This window comes from Mustela nigripes, chromosome 3 (assembly GCF_022355385.1).
Source record: "Mustela nigripes isolate SB6536 chromosome 3, MUSNIG.SB6536, whole genome shotgun sequence".
NCBI lineage: Eukaryota > Metazoa > Chordata > Mammalia > Carnivora > Mustelidae > Mustela > Mustela nigripes.
This window is the reverse complement of record NC_081559.1, coordinates 93,020,365-93,040,074: the sequence shown is the minus strand read 5'-3', so window position 1 is coordinate 93,040,074 and position 19,710 is coordinate 93,020,365.

The following is a 19,710-nucleotide window of genomic DNA, read 5'->3' as shown; positions in this document are numbered from 1 at the left end:
CTTATATTAGTGATGTTATAACCTGCTTCATAATATCTGGCTTCATTTTGCCATCGACAAATAATATTAGGTCAGGATTCTCAGTGGGAGTTTATAACTGATATGAGTGAGGTACAGAAAAGTTCTTTGAGGTAAGGCAATCATGAGGTTCCCCTTCTGGTGGGGGCAAGTGAGTGGCAGAATTCAGGGTGTGGCTGCAGAGTACAGTAATGTGAAGAAGAGAATAACAATGTCATAAGAGATTATTTGGCTGGCTGAAAAATGTTGTATGTTCTCACAGTAGAAATAGTTCTGTGTTGCACAAGACACCATAAGAATCCATTGCCCTAAGACAAGGGTGGATAAGCCTTTGCAACAGGGTCAACATTGAAGATATGGCAGATGATGGGTTTTTTGGTTTTGTTTTTGTTTTTAAAGATTTTATTTTTTATTTGACAGACAGAGACACAGTGAGAGAGGGAACACTGCAAAGGGAGTGGGGGAGGGAGAAGCAGTCTTTCTGCGGAGCAGGGAGCTGGATGTGGGGTTCGATCCCAGAACCCTGGGATCATGACCTGAGCTGAAGGCAGATGCTTAATGACTGAGCCACCCAGGCACCCCAGATGATGGGTTTTTTTATGGTTCTCATGAACCTTAAAATCTCAAGGGCTTATCTAGATCACTCACATACAAATAGATCTTTTATATTTAGCGATATTTAGGGAAGGAAGCTGTGGAAGAGTCTTCTCCCAAGTTATAGAAGGCCTGTTCATGTTTGGTCTTCCAGAGGAGAGGGTCTCTTACTCAGGACATTGTCAATTCATATGGAAGTGTCACAATCTCAGAAAAAATTCAGCATTCATTATTTGCAATATCCTGTTAAACCTAGAAATACTCTCAGTTGTCATTTTGTAAGATATCCAGGATAAGTTCAGATACTTTAAAATATATCATGAGAGAGTGTTTTTGCCTCTTGGGATATAGATCATGCCCTAAATAATGGACTGTGTTTTAACAAAAATTTTATGTCCCTTTCTTGCTGTGAGCAAGAAAATGGAATCATTACAGGATTCCTTGTTTACTGAACAAGGATTAACAAAGGCCATCTACATATTGAATTAATACTGAATCTCAAAGGGATTTTAGATAACTTAAGTCGGATTGAGGAACTGGGAGATAAGAAGGGGCTTCAGTGAACTCCTGTGCATGCCTGCCCAGGTATATTTTTGTCCTCCCCAGGTGAAGGCAAACAGACAGTTACTGTCCTGGTCTAGAAGCACGGTACAATGCAGAGATCTCTACAGTGAAGCCGTTGACTTTCCTTGTTAAATTGCTGGGGTGGTATCAGAAGGCAGAAAGGATGTTTTTCAATTAGGGATCCAATTGTTACAGTTAAGTCACTGGACATAGAGAAATCTGTAAGTTATTTGAAATACCTAACACCTGTGTGATGTGATTATTCCAAAGAAAAAACTGAGAAAAGGTGGCTGTGTTTCATGTAGAAGGAGTAAACTTCATATCTACCAGGAATTGATGAAGTTGACCATCTGTGTTTATAATTAATTTATCTTCAGCGTTTAAAGATGAGGAAAGATACTGGATACTTTTCCTTTCCTGGACCATGCTCACTGATGTGAATTTTCTGGTTTTTATTTTCATGTTGGTTTCTATTTTGCAAGACTGGACTACCTTTTTTCCAGAGTCCCTTCTGTTTCCAGTATCCATAATCATCCTTGTCAATAGGTGATCAATTGGGAAGTGGGACATTTAGCTGTCTGCTCCACAGAGCCATAAACTTATTTTGAGTCTTGTCTGGGTTTTGTTCTCAAGCTCTTTCAAAATGTTCTGTCAGGAAAAGGAGCTATTTGACATTCTAATTTCTGTTCTTTAATTAGGCCTCTAATGTCAGATTTAAACTCAATAACATGAAATAGCTGCTGTGACCTCCAAACCTACTTTAGCTTCTGAGTGCTGTTTGATGGTATTTCATGATTTATCTTGAAAATACCCTATTTCATCATTTACCTGTTTATATGATTGAATTATGGTCCAACCAAATTTTATCGGAAAGGGTTAAGTGTGAGTTTTAGGAAAGTTGGACTTATGTTCTGACCTTTTTTGTTTGTTTGTATGTTTTCTTTTATTTTGATCCTGAGGTTTATGGAAAGAGAGTTTGGTAGGTCCCTTTCTGGGTCAGTTCAGTAAGCTTTTGCCATTCAAGACTTAGCCTCTGAAGTTCTGTCCAGTGTGTGTACAATTTAATATAGATCAGTAACTTTGGGTCCTATTCACCCCCCAAAATTCCAAGTTCTCCTATGAATAGTTTCTGGACTTCTCTGAATGTAGAGAAATCCTTAATCATAACTCTTAGTTTGGCATGGATACAGAGTTTAAGTTCTATAGTTGCCCACATATCTAGCTCATAGGAAGATGGATCTTCAGAGGCGATGAGCGTTTTGGAGTCTTAGGAGAAGCATGGGAAAAAGTAAGGAGTCTGGAAAAGGGGAAGGAGGGAGGAGTTGACAGAGGTTTGGGGATGGAGAATAGAGGGCAGAAGGGAAGCTGGAGAGCTACATGTAGGGAGGCAACCGGAGGACAGGAGGAGGAGGAAGTACTAGGGAAATGAGTCTAGTTCATCACTGCTTAAGTTTGTCAAATTGCTCCTTATCTTGGCTCAAAATCTTTTAGCAAAGCAACGTTTGATCAGAATTCATTTGGAGGCCTCTACCTCCAATCAAAAAATGCTGCCAATTGAAACGAAGTAATGTTCTCTTTCTTTGCTGAAATCCCTCTCATATGAACACTTTTGTCCATCCGAAGTGTTTCCTAGCATGGCCACTGAAGGCCCAAACCATCCTTGGAGAAGTTATGCCATCTAGAAAGCTAGACATAAGAATTCAGCTTACAAATGAGAGTTCTTCCTGGAGGAGAACATTGAGACTTAGACACCCCCAAGAGGCATGTCAACAGTTAGTAGAAGAGTAATGCTTGTGCACATCATGTCTTGGGTACCCACCCTGATATTTGTCCTCCTCCAAAGGCAGACCCAACAATCCATACCCCCAGCAGGCCTAAACCCAGGAAGAACGCTCTCTCTCAAAACCTGACTCTCAGGACAGAAAAAAGTTTTACTGGAGACCCCTAGCAAACTTTGTTCCAACTGACACCAGTCTGGTGAGAACCTCAGTAGCCTAAGAAGCAGCTCAAACAACAGGCTTATAGAGCTGGTGTATTTTACCCTGTTGATTGTCCTTCTTATGAAAAGCAACATTTTGAGACAGCACGACACAAAATAAAAGCACAGAAAGGAGCAAAAGTGATGAAAACGAATGTCCTGATTCCATCAAGTGTACCAAACAAATGGAAACCAATAACAAAACCCAGGTACCAAAATGAGAATAAATAACTGAGGAACAATTTTTAAAGCACAATGCTAGGTCCCCTGCCCTATTTACACAAAGGGCTAAATACTGGGCATTCCCTATCCAGTGGTTATTTGTGAAATATGTACATTTTATTCTGGGTCATCAATTTTTCCTGCTCTACTGGGTTTTTCATATCAGCCAGTAAGTGCTAATATTTCTGTATTTTAATAAAGTCCTCCTTGACTGCATACTACACACACACACACACACACACACACACACAGCGCCTTTCCATTCTGGTTTTCTCTGCAAGAAAATTCATCAAAAATTATAATCTATATCCAGGGGTGCCTAGGTGGCTCAGTCGGTTGAGTGTCTGCCTTCGGCTCAGGTCATGACCTAGGGGTCCTGGGATTAAGCCCCTCATCAGGCTCCTTGCTCAGCCAGCGGCCTGCTTCTCCCTTTCCCTCTGCCTGCCGCTCTGCCTACTTGTGCTTTCTCTCTCTCTGTCAAATAAATAAATAAAATCTTAAAAGAAAAAAAATTATAGTCTATACTTAGCAACCTTTTCCTCTCCTTAACTCCAGTCCTGTTCCTCCATTATCTTTTGAACCTATCATGACCAAGCTTCCTTTGGCACCGCTCCGCAAATACACTTTTGTCAGGGTCACCAATGACCTCCATGTTACCTGATCCAATCTTAAATCCTCATCTTGCCCCATCTATCAGCAGGATTTGACCCAGCTGATAACTTCTTTCTTCTTGAAACACTTTTTCTGATAAAACTTTTCACTGGTCTTTTTGTTTAGTTCTCCTACCTCCTTATCCTTACTCTTTGCTTGCTTGTTTCTTATCTGCCAGTCCTCTAAATAAAATATGGCTGCAGGACTCAGCCTCTTTGCATCTGCTATTTAGCTACACTTACTCCCTAAATGATCTCATCTAGTCTTTTTTTTTTTTTTTTTATTGTGTTAGGTTAGTCACCAGACAATACATCATTAGATTTGATGTAGTGTTCCAAGATTCATTGTTTATGTATAACACCCAGTGCTCCATGCAATCCCCGACCTCCTTCATACCCACCCCTAGGCTCACCCATCCCCCCACCCTGCTCCCCTCTAAAACCCTCTGTTTATTTCTTGGACTCCACAGTCTCTCATGGTTCATCTCCCCCTCTGATTCCCCACCTTCACTTTTCCTTTCCTTCTCTTAATGTCCTCCACGCTATTCCTTATGTTCCACAGGTAAATGAAACTATGTGAACAAGTAAGTGAAACAATATGATGATTGACCCTCTCTGCTTGACTTATTTCACTCAGCATAATCTCCTCCAGTCCCAGCCATGTTGATGCAAAACTTGGGGATTCATCCTTTCTGATGGCTGAGTAATATACCCTTTTGTATATTGACCACATCTAGTCTTGATGGCTTAAAATAGCATTATAGGCTGTTGACCCTCCTATTTATATTTGTAGTCCAAGGCTCTCTACAGAAACACAGTTGGATGCTTAACAACCTTCACCGTTAGTCGGCACCTAAAATGAAACTTGAACTCACTGGTGGGTTTTTTGTTTCCTTGATTCTATACCTCTCGTAGTCTTCTCCAGGTTAGCTAAAGGCAATCCTATTCTGCTGGTCACCCAGACCAAAACCTCAGCATCTTCCTTGACTTTTTTCCTGTCCTCCCATTCCATATCTGATTTATAAATAAATCCTGTTGGCTCCAATGATGTCCAGAATGCAGACATTTCTCACTACCTCCAGTTATTACCTGGACAACTATAGTAGTTTACTAACTGCTCTCTCTACTTCCATTATTGCTTCCTTACATTTTTTTCTTCTGGCTTCCCTACATCCTAATTTTCATCCAATAGCCAGAATGATTATATGAAATCTAAATCAGTTTATATCAGTCTCCTTCACAAAGCTCATTAATGGCTTCCCAGCTCACTCAGAATTAAAGCTGAAGTTCTTACAGTGGCCTGTAGTCTGAGCCCCCACAATATTTTGACCTCATCTTCTACACTCTGATTCACTCTACTCTAGCCACTTCATAAGCCTTAATGTTTTGTAAATGTGTTAACTATGACCCAGCCTCAGGGCATTTGTACTTGCTTCCTCAACCTAGAATACTCTTCTCCTGGTGTCTGCATGATTCATATACTTGCTTCCTTCAGGTCTCTACCCAGCTATTACCTTGTCAGTGATGTCTTGTCTAAATCTGCTTCAAATAGACATTACTTCCATCACCACTGCTCTAAAGTACTCTTATATAAAGATATATACTTCTCTGCTTAATTTCCCCTGTAGCATTTCTCACTATTTGCCCTACTAGTTATTTGCTTGTTTATGTATGTCTCCTACTATTAGAATATAATCTTCACGAAGGCAATGACTTTGTCTTGTTTACTGCTATATCTCTATGCTCAGAACGGTCCCTGGTCCAGAATAGGTATTTGACAATGACAATCTTTGTTGAAATGCAGGAATGACTAAAACCATTATCTGAATAGATTTTATCTATTTATTTGACACAGAGAGATCATAAGTAGGTAGAGAGGCAGGGGGGGAGTGGAGAGGGGGAAGCAGGCTCTCCACTGAGCAGAGAGCCTGATGTGGGGCTCAATCCCAGGACCCTGAGATCATGACCTGAGCTGAAGGCAGAGGCTTAACCCACTGAGCCACCCAGGTGCCCCTGAATAAAAATATTTTTAAGTGTCTATGACGTGACCCCGCTACTACGTTAAATACCCTGGCAGATCTAAAAGGAATAGAAGACAGTCTAAAATGGAGAAACAAGATTGTCAAAAAATGAAATTAAAAAAAAAAAATCTAGGGAATGACAGAGTGCTAGCTTGACTACAAATACTCTAGAAATTCAGAGGAAGGACAGATCTTGCAGCTTAAGCAAGGAGGACTTTTTATGGAGAGTGGAGAAAGCAGCCAGATAGGGATCTTGAAGTTAAAGAGAGAAGCCCAGCAGAGGAAAAAGTTATCAGTTATATCCCATCCCTGCTTCAAACTGTGAAAACCATTAAGGCTCAAAATTGAATGGGCAGGGACTCAGCTGAGACATGGAGCCACATTTCTTTATACTCAAAAGTTCTGGCTTTATGGTTCTCAGGATAAATTGTAATGGCTTCTTCCCTGATGAGTCATTCTTTGTTCATGCATTCTTTCATTTTTTTCTCATTCTCTCATTTATTGAACATTTATTTTTATTCAACGTTGTGCTAGCGCAAAGGGTGAGACCAAAATATGTGGTATAATCTTTGGAAGATTGTACAAACCAGTTGGAGAGAGAAAACATACACACAGAGCAGCAAGTAGAAGCACAAGGTGGCAGATGATGACGTGCCTCATGACTGGTAGAGAGAAGGTTAATCTGTTTCTGGTAGGTTTTACAATTCACCGTTTGACAAAGATTAACACTGCCTGTGTCACAGTACTTGTGTGCCTCAAACAAGCATTCATATAAGAAAGCAGTTTGTAGGGGCACCTGGGTGGCTCAGTGGGTTAAGCCTCTGCCTTCAGCTCGGGTCATGATCTCAGGGTCCTGGGATCAAGCCCCTCATCACGCTCTCTGCTCAGCAGGGAGCTTGGTTCCCCCTCTCTCTCTGCCTGCTTGCTCTGCCTAATTGTGATATCTCTCTCTCTCTCTCTCTCTGTCAAATAAATAAATAAAATCTTAAAAAAAAAAAAAAAAGAAAGAAAGAAAGAAAGCAAGCAAGCAAGCAGTTTGCATACTGTAAAGTGCTACTCACACATTTGCTATTACTACCTGGTAGCCGGGCAAGGGTAGGTGACTCTACAGAATCCATCTGTGTTTATCTGTGTTTCCATTGAGAAAGTTATCAAGCTTGAGAGCTTGAAGATCAACTTAACTTCCCCCAACTTCCAACCCGAGTGAGAACATTGCAAACTCAGGAGCCAGTGAGTATCTACCCTTTTCTTGAATTATTTTGGGAGGGAATGCATTCTTTATAGGACTTCCGTAAAATCAAACTCAGCAGATTCCATTGTTTGTTTAAAACAAAACTGTTAAGGAAAAGTGCATTGGTACAGCACTTCCCAGTTCTTTTCTCCCTTCTAGCATACAAGGGAGGGTAGTTGCTGGTGTGTCCTCCTGGCCCAGCTCAGGCCTCCCTGGGCCGCTAACTTTCAGAGGACACCTACTTCCAAAACACGTGTATTTGTAAGAATTACCTCTTAGGAAATTGTCATTACCAGAGAAAAGCTCTTGGAGCTTCTCTTCTTTTACCAAACAAGTTAGAGTGAACAGTGGTTTTTGCTGTGGTGGTGTTTCTGGGTTTTGTTTGTTTGTTTCCATTTTCAAGAATTGATGAAATACTAGGCTGGTGGGCAGAGGGGAGGAGAGCTTAGATTTCAGAAGGAAGAAATTGAAGGAAACTTTTTAGAGCTTGAGAAAGTTCAAAGTGGGAAAGGGGTGGGGGCATTTTGACATGTACTCTTTTAAAGTATTGATTTTTTTTTTTTTCTAAATTGATCTGAAAGCATGACAAATGTTTAGTCTGACACCCAATACAGTATTAAAAAACCCAAATGTCAGGGTGAAAATCTGATGGGCTACAACCTTAGTGGAAAGAAGGATAAAATATCTTCTGTGACCCAGAGTTCCTGAAATGTCTTATTTTTCTCTTTTTGCCATTCGAGTCCTTCTAATTTTTATGCGTTCCTCTCGGTGGCACTCATCTAGGGAAAAGGAGGAAGAAGCCATTTCTGCTACTGATGTTGCTAACAAAACTTTGCTACCCTCAAATGCAAGGGATTTTTTCCCCTTTTAAATAAAGTGGGAATGAATAAACTTGTTAATATTATATCATACTTATTCCTTTGGTAGTCGATGTTCAGTCATTAGACTCAGAGGTGATGAATCAGCACTCTGTGGATACAAGGGGCAGTCATGCCCTGCTAAGTGCTTTCCCTTGCAGACCTCACAAAGGTTCTTTGAGCTCCAGAATGTATTGATTTCATTAGATGTGCTAATTTAGCAATTCGCTGGTTTGGAGACCATAATTACAGCATAATATACAACCTATGTATATGGGCCTATTACAAGGAGAAAAACTTCTACTTTCAGTTTATTAATAGCAAATGTACACATTTTTGTCCCTGCACATGTCAGTTGTAAATCTCCCTTATGTACTCACAAGGCTCTCTTACAGTGAGTCTTTTATTAATAAACTGAACAATTTCATACAGTATTAATGAGTTAGCGCTTATCTCTTGCTCTCTTTTATGGTTAAAATGTGCTGGAGAACTGGACAATTTATCTAAGCATGTGGGTGACTAAGGTACATGACAGTTTTAATAATTAGGTTCCATCTATCTCTATTTTCACTGATGAAAAAAAAGTTACACTTGATTTTCTCATTTTCATAGCTCTATCAGAGTTCAGAGAAAACAAATCAAACAGTAATATGATAATAGAGCTGAACTATAGAACATTTTCACTATAAGTGGATTTTTACTGCATTCTATGTATACTGTGTTTTTGCAACAATTACTAAGACATGAAGAATAAATTAGGTTGTTCTTTGTTATCTTTCAGAATACTAATTTTATTTAAGGCATGTCTCCTTGTTTGTAAATGCTTTCTCCCTTGCTACCTCATGTCTATTGTCTTCTGAGAATCAGTTGCATACCTACCATGGACTTGGTACTACGTGAGCAACTTCCACTTTGTTCTGTCTACTTAGCTGGATTGATTGGGGGTGCAGGGGTGGTAGTAGAGGTGTGTGTGTATGTGTGCGTGTGCTGCCCTCTACTGGACTTGATTTCTAAACAAGTATTTAGGAAGTTTTTGTTTGTTTTTTGTTTTGTTTTTTGTTTTGAGGGAAAAGAGAAAGGAGAAAGAAATTTTAGGAAAGATTGTATTTATTTTTTCTGTTACTGAGAAATGCTTTGGGAGTAGGGACTGCATTTAATATGGCCTAGCGGTCCCCAGTCTAACACCATATCTTATGCATAGTAGGTGCTCAATAAATGCTTTTTAAATAAATAAGTTAAAAAGCTCACCAGATTTGTTTCCCATGATAGATGGAGTCTGTTGATAAAAGACATTATCTAACCTTGGAATCTATGAGAGATTCAGAAGAAAAAAAAGACAGAGAGTTTATTAGAGACAGGGTGGGTCTCTACATGAGCCCACATTTGAGTGACAAGCTTTCTTCTCAAATTTCAGTATTAATCATTTGGTATTATATAGCTAGGGATCTAGAAGCAGAATGAAGAGTAGCCACAAAGATAGCAGTTAAAAATTGTACCCAAGTGGGCAAGAACTTGAGACATGAATGTGGCTGAGAGGAAAGCAAGAATAATAGATTACCCTTTCCTTAAATATCTTGTACTTCCACCATATAGCATATTTCACCTATCTGAAACTCAGCCATAAAACAAGAGGGAAAGACTTTTACAGGTGTGCTTTAGAATAGTGTGGGGGAGACAGCTGATTGCCTACTGTAGTTCATTTGTGTCATCACATGATAGAATTTTCACTGGAAATTGCTGTGCAACGAGGGACTGAATTTCCAACCCTCATGGCAACTAGATATGGCCTCTGGCTATACCAGTCACATCCTGATTCCCAGTGATGAGGGGCATTTCTATTCAAGACTTTTTTTTTTTTTTAAGATTTTATTTACTTATTTAGAGAGAAATAGCAAGAGGGACTAGGGGCAGCAGGAGAGGAAGAAATAATCTCAAGCAGAAGCCACGCTGAGCATGGAGCCTGATGCGGGGCTCAGTTCCACAAACCCGAGATCATGACCTAAGCTGAAATCAAGGATTGGATGCTTAGCTGATGAGCCACCCAGGCACCCCTCCTATTCAAGACGCTTAAGAAGCTGCTATACCACTTCTGCCTTCCCTTTCCCTTTCCACAGACTGGAGCTCACAACAACATGGCACAGCATATTTAGAGTCTGGGAACCTACCCGCTGTAGTCATGAATTAGATGGGATACTAGTGAAAAACAAACAGTTTCTATATTGAGCTTCCAGGATTTGTATTCTGGGATTTGTCACAGCAGCTAACATTCTTTGCCTCACTGACACAAAAATGTATATTCATTATATTCTTCCAGACTATGCTACTATGCTATACTATGCTGACACTCTACTGTATTGTACTATACTACAATACTAATACTAGACTATAATACTAATACTGTACCATATTATAATACTAATGCTGTATATATTATATAATATAATACTGTATTATATAGTATAATACTATTATACTATAATACTAATACTGTACTATAATACTAAAGTTATACTATATTTTGCTAAACTGTATTACACCTTATATTAAGGCAGAAACACATTTTTAAGGAAGATGTCCAAATAAAATTATTAAAATTAAAACAATTACATCAGCAACAAAAATTTTGATTAGTTTTACAAAGGACACATGTCCTAGAGGTTTCCACCAGCCAGGATAGTCCTGGATCCGGCACTGGTCTTTAATTCGGTATGTGGCTCAAGCAGGGATGGCCACAAACAAAAAGGCAGAGGCTAACAGCACACGAAATAGATGATATTGGATACACCAGGGCTGTGTCCTGAATAACAGAGAGGCAGCAGTGTAAGTGCTCTGGGGACCCGGACATGAGGGGGATGGGAAAACGAATGCTCTATTTTTATGCCAGTTCATCATGGAAAAGCCATTTCGACCATCACCGTATAGCTCCCTCTGCACAAAATCTGCATCTTCGTTCTCAAAGGAGAACATAGCAGTAGTTTTAGGATGTCTTTAATTAATAAATTAGCTAATTAATTTAGCTTATTTGTTATCTTCCTTCATTCGTAGTGAATGAAGAGATTTGACTCTGTCTTTTCCTAAGTCTGATACTGTAAGAAAACCCCATGCTGTGCTTTGCTGGGTGCAGTTGAGATGTCTTAGATGAGATCTCTTGACCCGTGCTGTATGCAGAAAGCATCTAATAATGAGCTAGAGTATAATGGAATTCTCATGCATGCACTTCGGGCCCCGTCATTATCATCCTATTTTCATAAATGATCTTTGCATTTTTTAATGGAAAAAAATAGACATAAAAACTCACTTACTGGGTTAGAAGGTGCTCAAAGATATTATCCTTCTTTTCCTCTTCTTGTTCACATTTTTATTATACATTTGCCCAGGGGCTCTTGAACAAGACCATGTTTATTAATCCAATAAAGGAGTACATGTAATGATGATCGTTTACTCCTGACCTATAAGAAATAGGTATTTATTTTATTGGTGTAATGAAATTTTATAGTTTCAGGATTTCTTTGCTCTTTAATTTCTCTTTGAGTCCGGGGTTTGCAGTTTCAAAAAAATCAAATGAGCATGTGGATGCAAATCCATGCTCCCAGAATCTTTGGTCTTTTTGTAGCTTTTTTTTTTTTAATTTTTTATTTTTTATAAACATTTATTTTTATCCCCAGGGGTACAGGTCTGTGAATCACCAGGTTTACACAATTCACAGCACTCACCAATGCTTTTTGAAATTCTCTTCCCATTTAAGTTTTCATTTTCTGGCCCACTAAAATGTTTCTTTTTGGAATTTTGTCTTATCGAACACTGTTTGAAATAAACTGGCCAGTTGTTGGATCAGAGGGATCTTTTTAATCATTTGGAGATTGGGATTATCCTGGGTTATAATAAGATTTGACCTGTGGACACAGACAGAAATGTATTCATGATAGCTTTGTTGTAGTTCTGCCTGAAGGCAAGGTTATAAACTAGATAACCTCCTGAGGTTAACCATGACTCCATAATTCCACGATACTAATCTCCTTGAGTGAATCCAACATTTTTATTCCTCCTTTGAAGATACTACCAGCCTGTGCTTTGAAAATATGTTTCTCTTTGTTCTGGAGGCACCAGAGTATGTTGTCAAAGAACAAAGTGGAAATTTTCAGGAAATTTGTGAGGATGAGGTCCACTTCATTTTTCTGAAAGAAAGTGAAAAGATAGAACAGACCTGTAGTTTCCAAACTATTTCAGTTCAATTTAATTCAATAAACAAGTACTGACTGTCATTGTAACCCAAAAATGAGGAAGTAGGGTCTGGCTTATTTCATATGTCTGTTGTAAAGATGAAATGAAATCACAAATGCACACAGAACTTGGCACGTAGGAAGCCCTCAGTAGATAGTAGTTTTTATTGTCTATATTGGGAAATGCCTGGACAATGTTAAAACACTTTGAAATGTAATGTCTAGTTGCTGCCACATTTTCACTATCTGCAGAATATTGTTCTGAAAAGTACTGTGTGGAAGGCAGTGTTGAGTCTCCAGGATATCGAGGTTTGAATCCTACTTACATCCTCACTGTGTTTCTCACTGTTAATTTTCTTATTTAGATTTTTCAGCTCTTTGAGTAAAGTAACTAGTTGACGACGAGCTATTGTTCACAGGAAACCATGGTTTGATCATGATGAGGCTCTACGTGTCTTAGATAGGGTCCTCCTCAAAATGGTGCCTGAGTCAGAGCCTCAGGTATGGGTAGATTATTTGGGAAGTGAATCTAGGCAATTGGAGCTATGGGCTGGGGAAAATGGAGGAGGGAAGGAGGAAAACTAATATCAGTGGCTGGGTGGGCCATTGCTACAGGTGACATAGTCACTCTTGTCAGGACCTTTTGGAGAGCCTTATGAAATGTGTTTCAAGATTGTCTAAAAAGGGAAGTGTGCTATCAGTGTTTTCCAGAGAAACAGAACCAATAGGTTATAAAAGGAAATTTAACATGAGGGATTGGCTCATATTCTTATGGAGGTTGAGAAGTCTCACAGTCAGCTGTCTCCAAGCTGCAGACTGAAGAAAGCCAATGGTATAATTTGGTATATATTTGAAGACCTGACGACCAGAAGACTGGTGATAGAATTCCAAGTCTGAAGACAAGAGAAAATATGATAGGACCCAGCTCAACATGGAGGCATGGAAAAAAGGGGTGAATCCCTCCTTCCTCTGCCTTTTGTTCTGTGCAGTCCTCAAGGGATTGGATGAAGCTGTCCCCCTCCTCCAACATTGTGGAGAGCTATCTACTTTACTGAGTCTGTGGGTTCAAATGCTAATCTCATCCAGAAACACCCTCACAGACACTCCCAGAAATAATGTTTAATCCGGGCACTTCTTGGCCAGTCAAGTTGACTTTCATGTGGTTGACATCACCACCACGAGAAGTCTTTATTCAATAGCTCCCAGGCAGTGGGGGGTAGGAAGGGAGGGGCGTGGGGCTTGGGCTTAAGCTTGGGGGTTGCTGCATGGTCAGGTTGCACCCCAGTGAAGCTGACGGCTCAGAAAACCAGTTGTCACAGTGGATCAGGCAAGGGGTAGGGTCTAGAGAGAATGCATTGGTGTGCAGAGGGCTGAGAGGCTGGAAGATATCCAAGAGAACCACAGTCATACCACAGGTCAAGTTGGGAAGAGACACACATCAGTAAAGTGTAAAATGCATTTAAGAGACTTAAAAAACTGAATTTCATGCAAGAGTTCAAGGATATGTTGGTCATAGCCGGAATGTCTCATTTCTTCCTGCTGCACATCCTTTGAACCCTGTTCTCATATCATCACATCAACTCTTGGGGTTTGGGGAAATAAAAAGAACACAGAAGGTTCCCCACCTTGAAATGTAATAAAAACTACTAGAGTAGATCATTTCTGTTGTCTCTTCCCACTTTTTAATATTGTGTAAACCATTCTCCTAAAGCAGAACTCCAAGAACAAAACTTCTTGGATTTAGGTTGGTCAGCAAATCTTTAACTAGAGGAGGAAAATGAAATATAGATATCTTGAATTGTAGCTCTATTCAGACAAGAGCCCTCTTTACACATTTTTTTGAACCAAAAGATTGTTTAATCTTTACTGACTGATGGAAAATGATTTTAAAAGGAGAGAGAGATGCCTTCCATTCTCCCACCTCCATAGCTATTAGAATTCACATTTATAGCAACTTTTGTCTTCTCCAGAAGAAAACCTTTATTCACCTGTAAGAATAGTCAATGTAATATCAGCCTTTGCAGGTTTCCTGGTAAGCTGCTATAAAGGACTTCTGTATTTCTATAAAGTCTGCAACTGTGCTGCCAGGAGCTTTGGGCATTGGAAGCAACATTCACAATGAAGGAAAATTTGAGACTGTCACCCAGCTGCCATTTGGCTTTGCCATGAATGTTGTATGGAAAGAATAAAGATTCACTCTGATAAGATAGGCTCATAATTTAGAAAAGAAAACAATCTTTGGAAAAGTAAAATTATATTCCTCTGACTAAGCAGCATATATTCCCTAAACAATGAAAAAACCATGATCTAATATTACTTAGTGAAAAATTATAAGGTGTTAGGCCTTTATTATTCCATGGGAGGAAGAGCTAAATATTGGCTGAAAATAACAGGTAAAAACTTTTATCTCCTTTTTTAATGCCATTTAAAGTTTTTTGTTATTGTTGTGATATAAGCTGTGCAAAAGGAACAGAAATTGTGATTTCAGGATTTCTAATTCTTAAGTTATTTTGTGTTATTGAACATTATATCAAAAACTAATAATGTACTACATGTTGGCTAATTGAATTAAGGAAATGAACTGACCACTGTTAAAAAATATAATAGTTTATTTAGAATTGTGTTTTATTTTGAATTATATTTAATTTTACATTCCATTTAACATACAGTGTTGAATTAGTTTTAGGTGCACGATATAGTGATTCAACAATTCTGTACATCACCCATTGCTCATCACTAATGGTCTATCCCCATAGAATTATGTTTTTATCATAATATCATATATAGGGCGCCTGGGTGGCTCAGTGGGTTAAAGCCTCTGCCTTCCACTCAGGTCATAATCCCCGGATCCTGGGATCAAGCCCCACATCGGGCTCTCTGCTTCCCCTTCTCTCTCTCTGCCTGCCTCTGCCTACTTGTGATCTCTGTCTGTCAAATAAATAAATAAAATCTTTAAAAATAATAATAATAATATCATATATATGTGTGTGTTAAAGATAACAAGCTTCACTTTCAACAATATGCATTTATATTAAAAATGTCTATCAGCACAATCTCAGTTTAGTAATTAATAAGTACTTTTTTAAAACTGATTTTAAGTTCAAGATTTTAACTTCCTTAAATGTCTGTAGTTTAACTAACCTGGTATGATTGCTTAATATTTTGGAGAGTCCCTTCCAGAAATACATAAAAATCATCATGGGTTGTCTTTGACTAACTAACTGAACAGTTTGATCTTTCAAAAATGATGGGTTCAAATCAACTTTTAATTAGGAAGAAAAATTAAAATCCCTTAGTTGCATTAATAACAAACTGGTGGTGCGTTTTCAACTTTAGCAATTAGGGTGGTTCATTTTCCTCTATTTCTGGACCTCTTTTGTCTTCCTCCTAATTACTCAAAGTACCTGTGGGAAACTCAGAAATTCAATCAGAAGATGAAATACTGAAATAAGTCCTTTTCATTGTTGTTCTATTGACTGAGATAGAGACACCATTTTCTGATTCTCACAATAATGAGTCAGAGTCCTTATTTTAAGAAGCTCAAGTAGAACATTTTTGGATAAAATGCTGAGTAGATTAACACCATTTCCAGAGTTAATTAGCTATGGTGTGACTGAAATAATTGGTCACTTCCAACAACAGATTTGAGAGATTTTAACACCAAAATGAAAGAAGAGAAACATTGTTTACGTGTATTACAGAACCATTGGGACTGAATTGTCCATTGTATTGACAAAATAATCTAATTAAGAACTAGGTTTAGTGTTCTGTCTACATAAGGTGACTGACCTTCCAAGGTTAGCCTGCAATGGAGAGTGGAGGGCCAGTGTCCCTAGATGTTCATTTTGTGTGAGGACAGGGCCTTGTTTTGTTGGAAATGTAGCATCTTTCTTTTGATGTTGCTAATTGTGTCTAAGCGTGTGTTCTTTTCTTTCAAAAACATCGCCACTCCTTACGTATCTGTATTTACCTGGGAAATGACATTTCTAAGAATAAGAATGACACTACCTTGGAAACTAAGGACTGGTCAAAAAGCCTTTCATCTTTTATAATTTGGAGTCCAGCCTGAGTAAACTGTTGGCCTCATTTCAAGGGCTGTGTCTCTACTCATGTGAGAATGGGAATGAAATATTGAGGAAGTGGTTTTGAAGGTCTCCACATATTTGGATATTTTTTTAATCTCCTCTTTCAGATAAAACATCTGAACAAATGAATGCAGATGCTCTCCTAAATTGGGCAAATTTGAAAGCTGAGCCACATACTTTCAAAGTGAACTGGTAGATTAAAGGAAGTACAGAATTATGTTTTCCTCTGGCACTACTTAGAGGTTTCATCTCCCCTCAGACCTATGTGTACATGTCAGGAATTGGCTATCAGTTCATTGTTATCACTCTCTTGGAAGGATTTATTAATTTTATAACCCAGCATCTCTTTGCAATGAATAGTTGCACAAACTAGGAACTTCAATGTATTCATCTCGAGCCCTCTTGGCATGCTGCAGGATTCTTGGGGAATAGAGTTTTGTAGGATGAAACTGTTCCCATTTTAGATGACCCAACATCTGTTCACACAATGTCATCAGTAAATTATAAATAAATAAACTACTCTCAATAAAGCCTATTAAAGGACTCCCCTTCCCATCCAAGCTGGAACGTAATCCAAAGATCATGGTAAATTATCAAACCAGGGAAGGAGAATGGAAAAACATGCCTGAGCTCTTGGATCTGGCAAACCTGGGTTGAAATCTTAAATCTTGGAACTGTTCAGATCTCTGAATTTTAGTTTCTATGTCATACAAGGGGGGACAATGGTGTCTTTAGCACTGAACTGACATAATAAATGCATGAGATAGTATATGTAAAGGGTGAGTGTACATCCCTAATTATTGGTCATTATATTGGTCAACAGTTTTATGAGTTAGAATACTTAGCATTCCAGATAATGAAAATCCAACTCAGATGCCTCAATAAGATGATTTATGTCATGTGACAAGGAGTGTGGAGGTAAAACAAGTCCAACGTTGATGAATTCAGTGGCATGGTGATGCTGTAGAGATTCAAACTTTCAACTCAGCCATTGTGAGTATTCTCTTGGGCTAATCTTCTTCACAAGATGGTTTCTTTAGTTTTAAGTGCATATTCATCAAGAAATATCCAGAATCAAAAAAATGGGACTTTTTAGTACTTACATCCCTTGTTATTGTTCAGAAACCATTCCCAGAGGCCATCCTTCATTAGTAAATTGGCTAGAATTGTATTTCCCTGTTCTCCAGTCACTGGGATGAGCAGTAGGACCACCGTGATAAGCATTAATGAGTTGTGATTTGTCCCCAACCTGGGGCTGGACCCCACTTCCTTTGGAGCCCCTGAACATACTTGCTTGATTGAAGTCTAGGTACTGTTAGCAAGATTTGAGGCGAGAAAGAGCTGTCGGCCACACCCCCAACTGTGTCTGCTATACAAGTATTATCTTAAACTCCATCATAGACTTCCATGATGCCAAATGCTGAGAGAACAAAAAAGTTGCTTTCTGTAAGGTACACGAATTGAGTTGAGACAGACAAAAGATTTGAAGCAGACTCTAACAAAGACTTACATGGCTTAGAGCCGTGTTTCTCAAACCTGAATGAGAGTATGAATCACTTGGGGATCTTAGTAAAATGTAGATTCTGATATAGTAGGTCTAAGGTGGGGCCAAGATTCTGCATTTCTTTCTTTTTTTTTTTTTTTTAAAGATTTTATTTATTTGAGAGAGAGAGACAGTGAGAGAGAGCATGAGCGAGGAAAAGGTCAGAGGGAGAAGCAGACTCTCCATGGAGCTCGGAGCCCAATGTAGGACTCGATCCTGGGACTCCGGATCATGACCTGAGCCGAAGGCAGTCGTCCAACCAACTGAGCCACCCAGGCATCCCAGATTCTGCATTTCTAACACGATTCCGGATGATGGTGATGCTGCTGTTGTGAAGTCTGCACTTTTTAATTAAATATTATTTTTTATTAAATAAATAATCTTATTTTTTTATTTTTATTAAATAAAATTATTAAATAAAATAAATAATTTTATTAAATAAATAAATAATTTTATTTGTTTATTTGGTAGAGAGAGACTCAGTGAGAGAGGGACACAAGCCAGGGGAGTGGAAGAGGGCGGGCAAAGCAGGCTTCCCGCCGAGCAGAGAGCCCGATGTGGGGCTTGATTCCAGGACCCTGGGGTCATGAGCTGAGCTGAAGGCAGACGCTTAACGACTGAGCCACACAGGCACCCCTGAAGCCTACACTCTGAGTAGTAAAAGCATAGACAATCTTGATGCCAGATGTGTAGGAAGAGTAGATGCTGGATGATTCTAGAGTACTTCCCAGAGGTGGCAGGATACTGAGTAGGCCCTACAGCTTATACATTTTTGACAGATGGAGGAGATAAGATATAATACGCTTTGAGTCTTTTATGAACACGTATTTGTTAACGTGATAATAGCAGGGGAAACGATGCGGCTATTAAGATACCAAAAAAGAGTGTAAAGTTTCTGAACTAAACAGGAGGCATACCCTGCAGAGAAGCCATGGCTGTTAGGATTACCTGCCCTTCTTTAAAACTAAATACCCGAAAAAGAAATAGATATAGTGACAGTGCACCTGTATCCCAGAGCAAAGCAGCGAGCTCAATTAATTGAGCCAGAATTTGGACATATTCTCACAAAAAGGAGTGAGCCTCTCCTTAAAATGAACAACCTCTTTGGATTTTGTTGTTGTTATTGTTGCTGTTGTTGTAGTTGTCACTGTTGTTATCCCTTAGCCCTCAAAAAAAACAAGACAAAGCAATATACTATCTTAATTGTTGCATTTTTTTCTTTCTTAATGCTCTTTGTTTTGTGAATACTTTAGATGAGTCACTTCTTAAATCATGAATTCAATGAGGGAGATTAAAGAAAACAGTGGATATGTTCTTAAAATGAAATCCCTCTTAAAAAGTATATCTAAATGTAGGTAAAAAGGATAGTCGAAGCTGACCAGTCAATAAGGCCATGGAGGTAGGACATCGATGTTCCTGAGTTATAATGATGCCATTTTTCTTTGGAGTATAACTGAAGATTCCTTGAGAGTTCAAGAACAATAATGTTGTAGGAGATCAAAAGGGAGAAAATACAATTACGGAATGTCATTGGTTATATAATGAATTTGCAGACTGTTTCTTGAGGAGCCTTCCTCTCCTCACCCTGTGAAGTCCAGGAGGCTTAGGAGTGTCTGGGAGGCAGTTTCATTTTTACATGGATTAAAATGAGTGGGAATGGGAAGTAGGAAAAAACAGAAGAGATCCTAGCTCCAAAGTCTGGATTCTCCTGCATTTGGTGGATCATA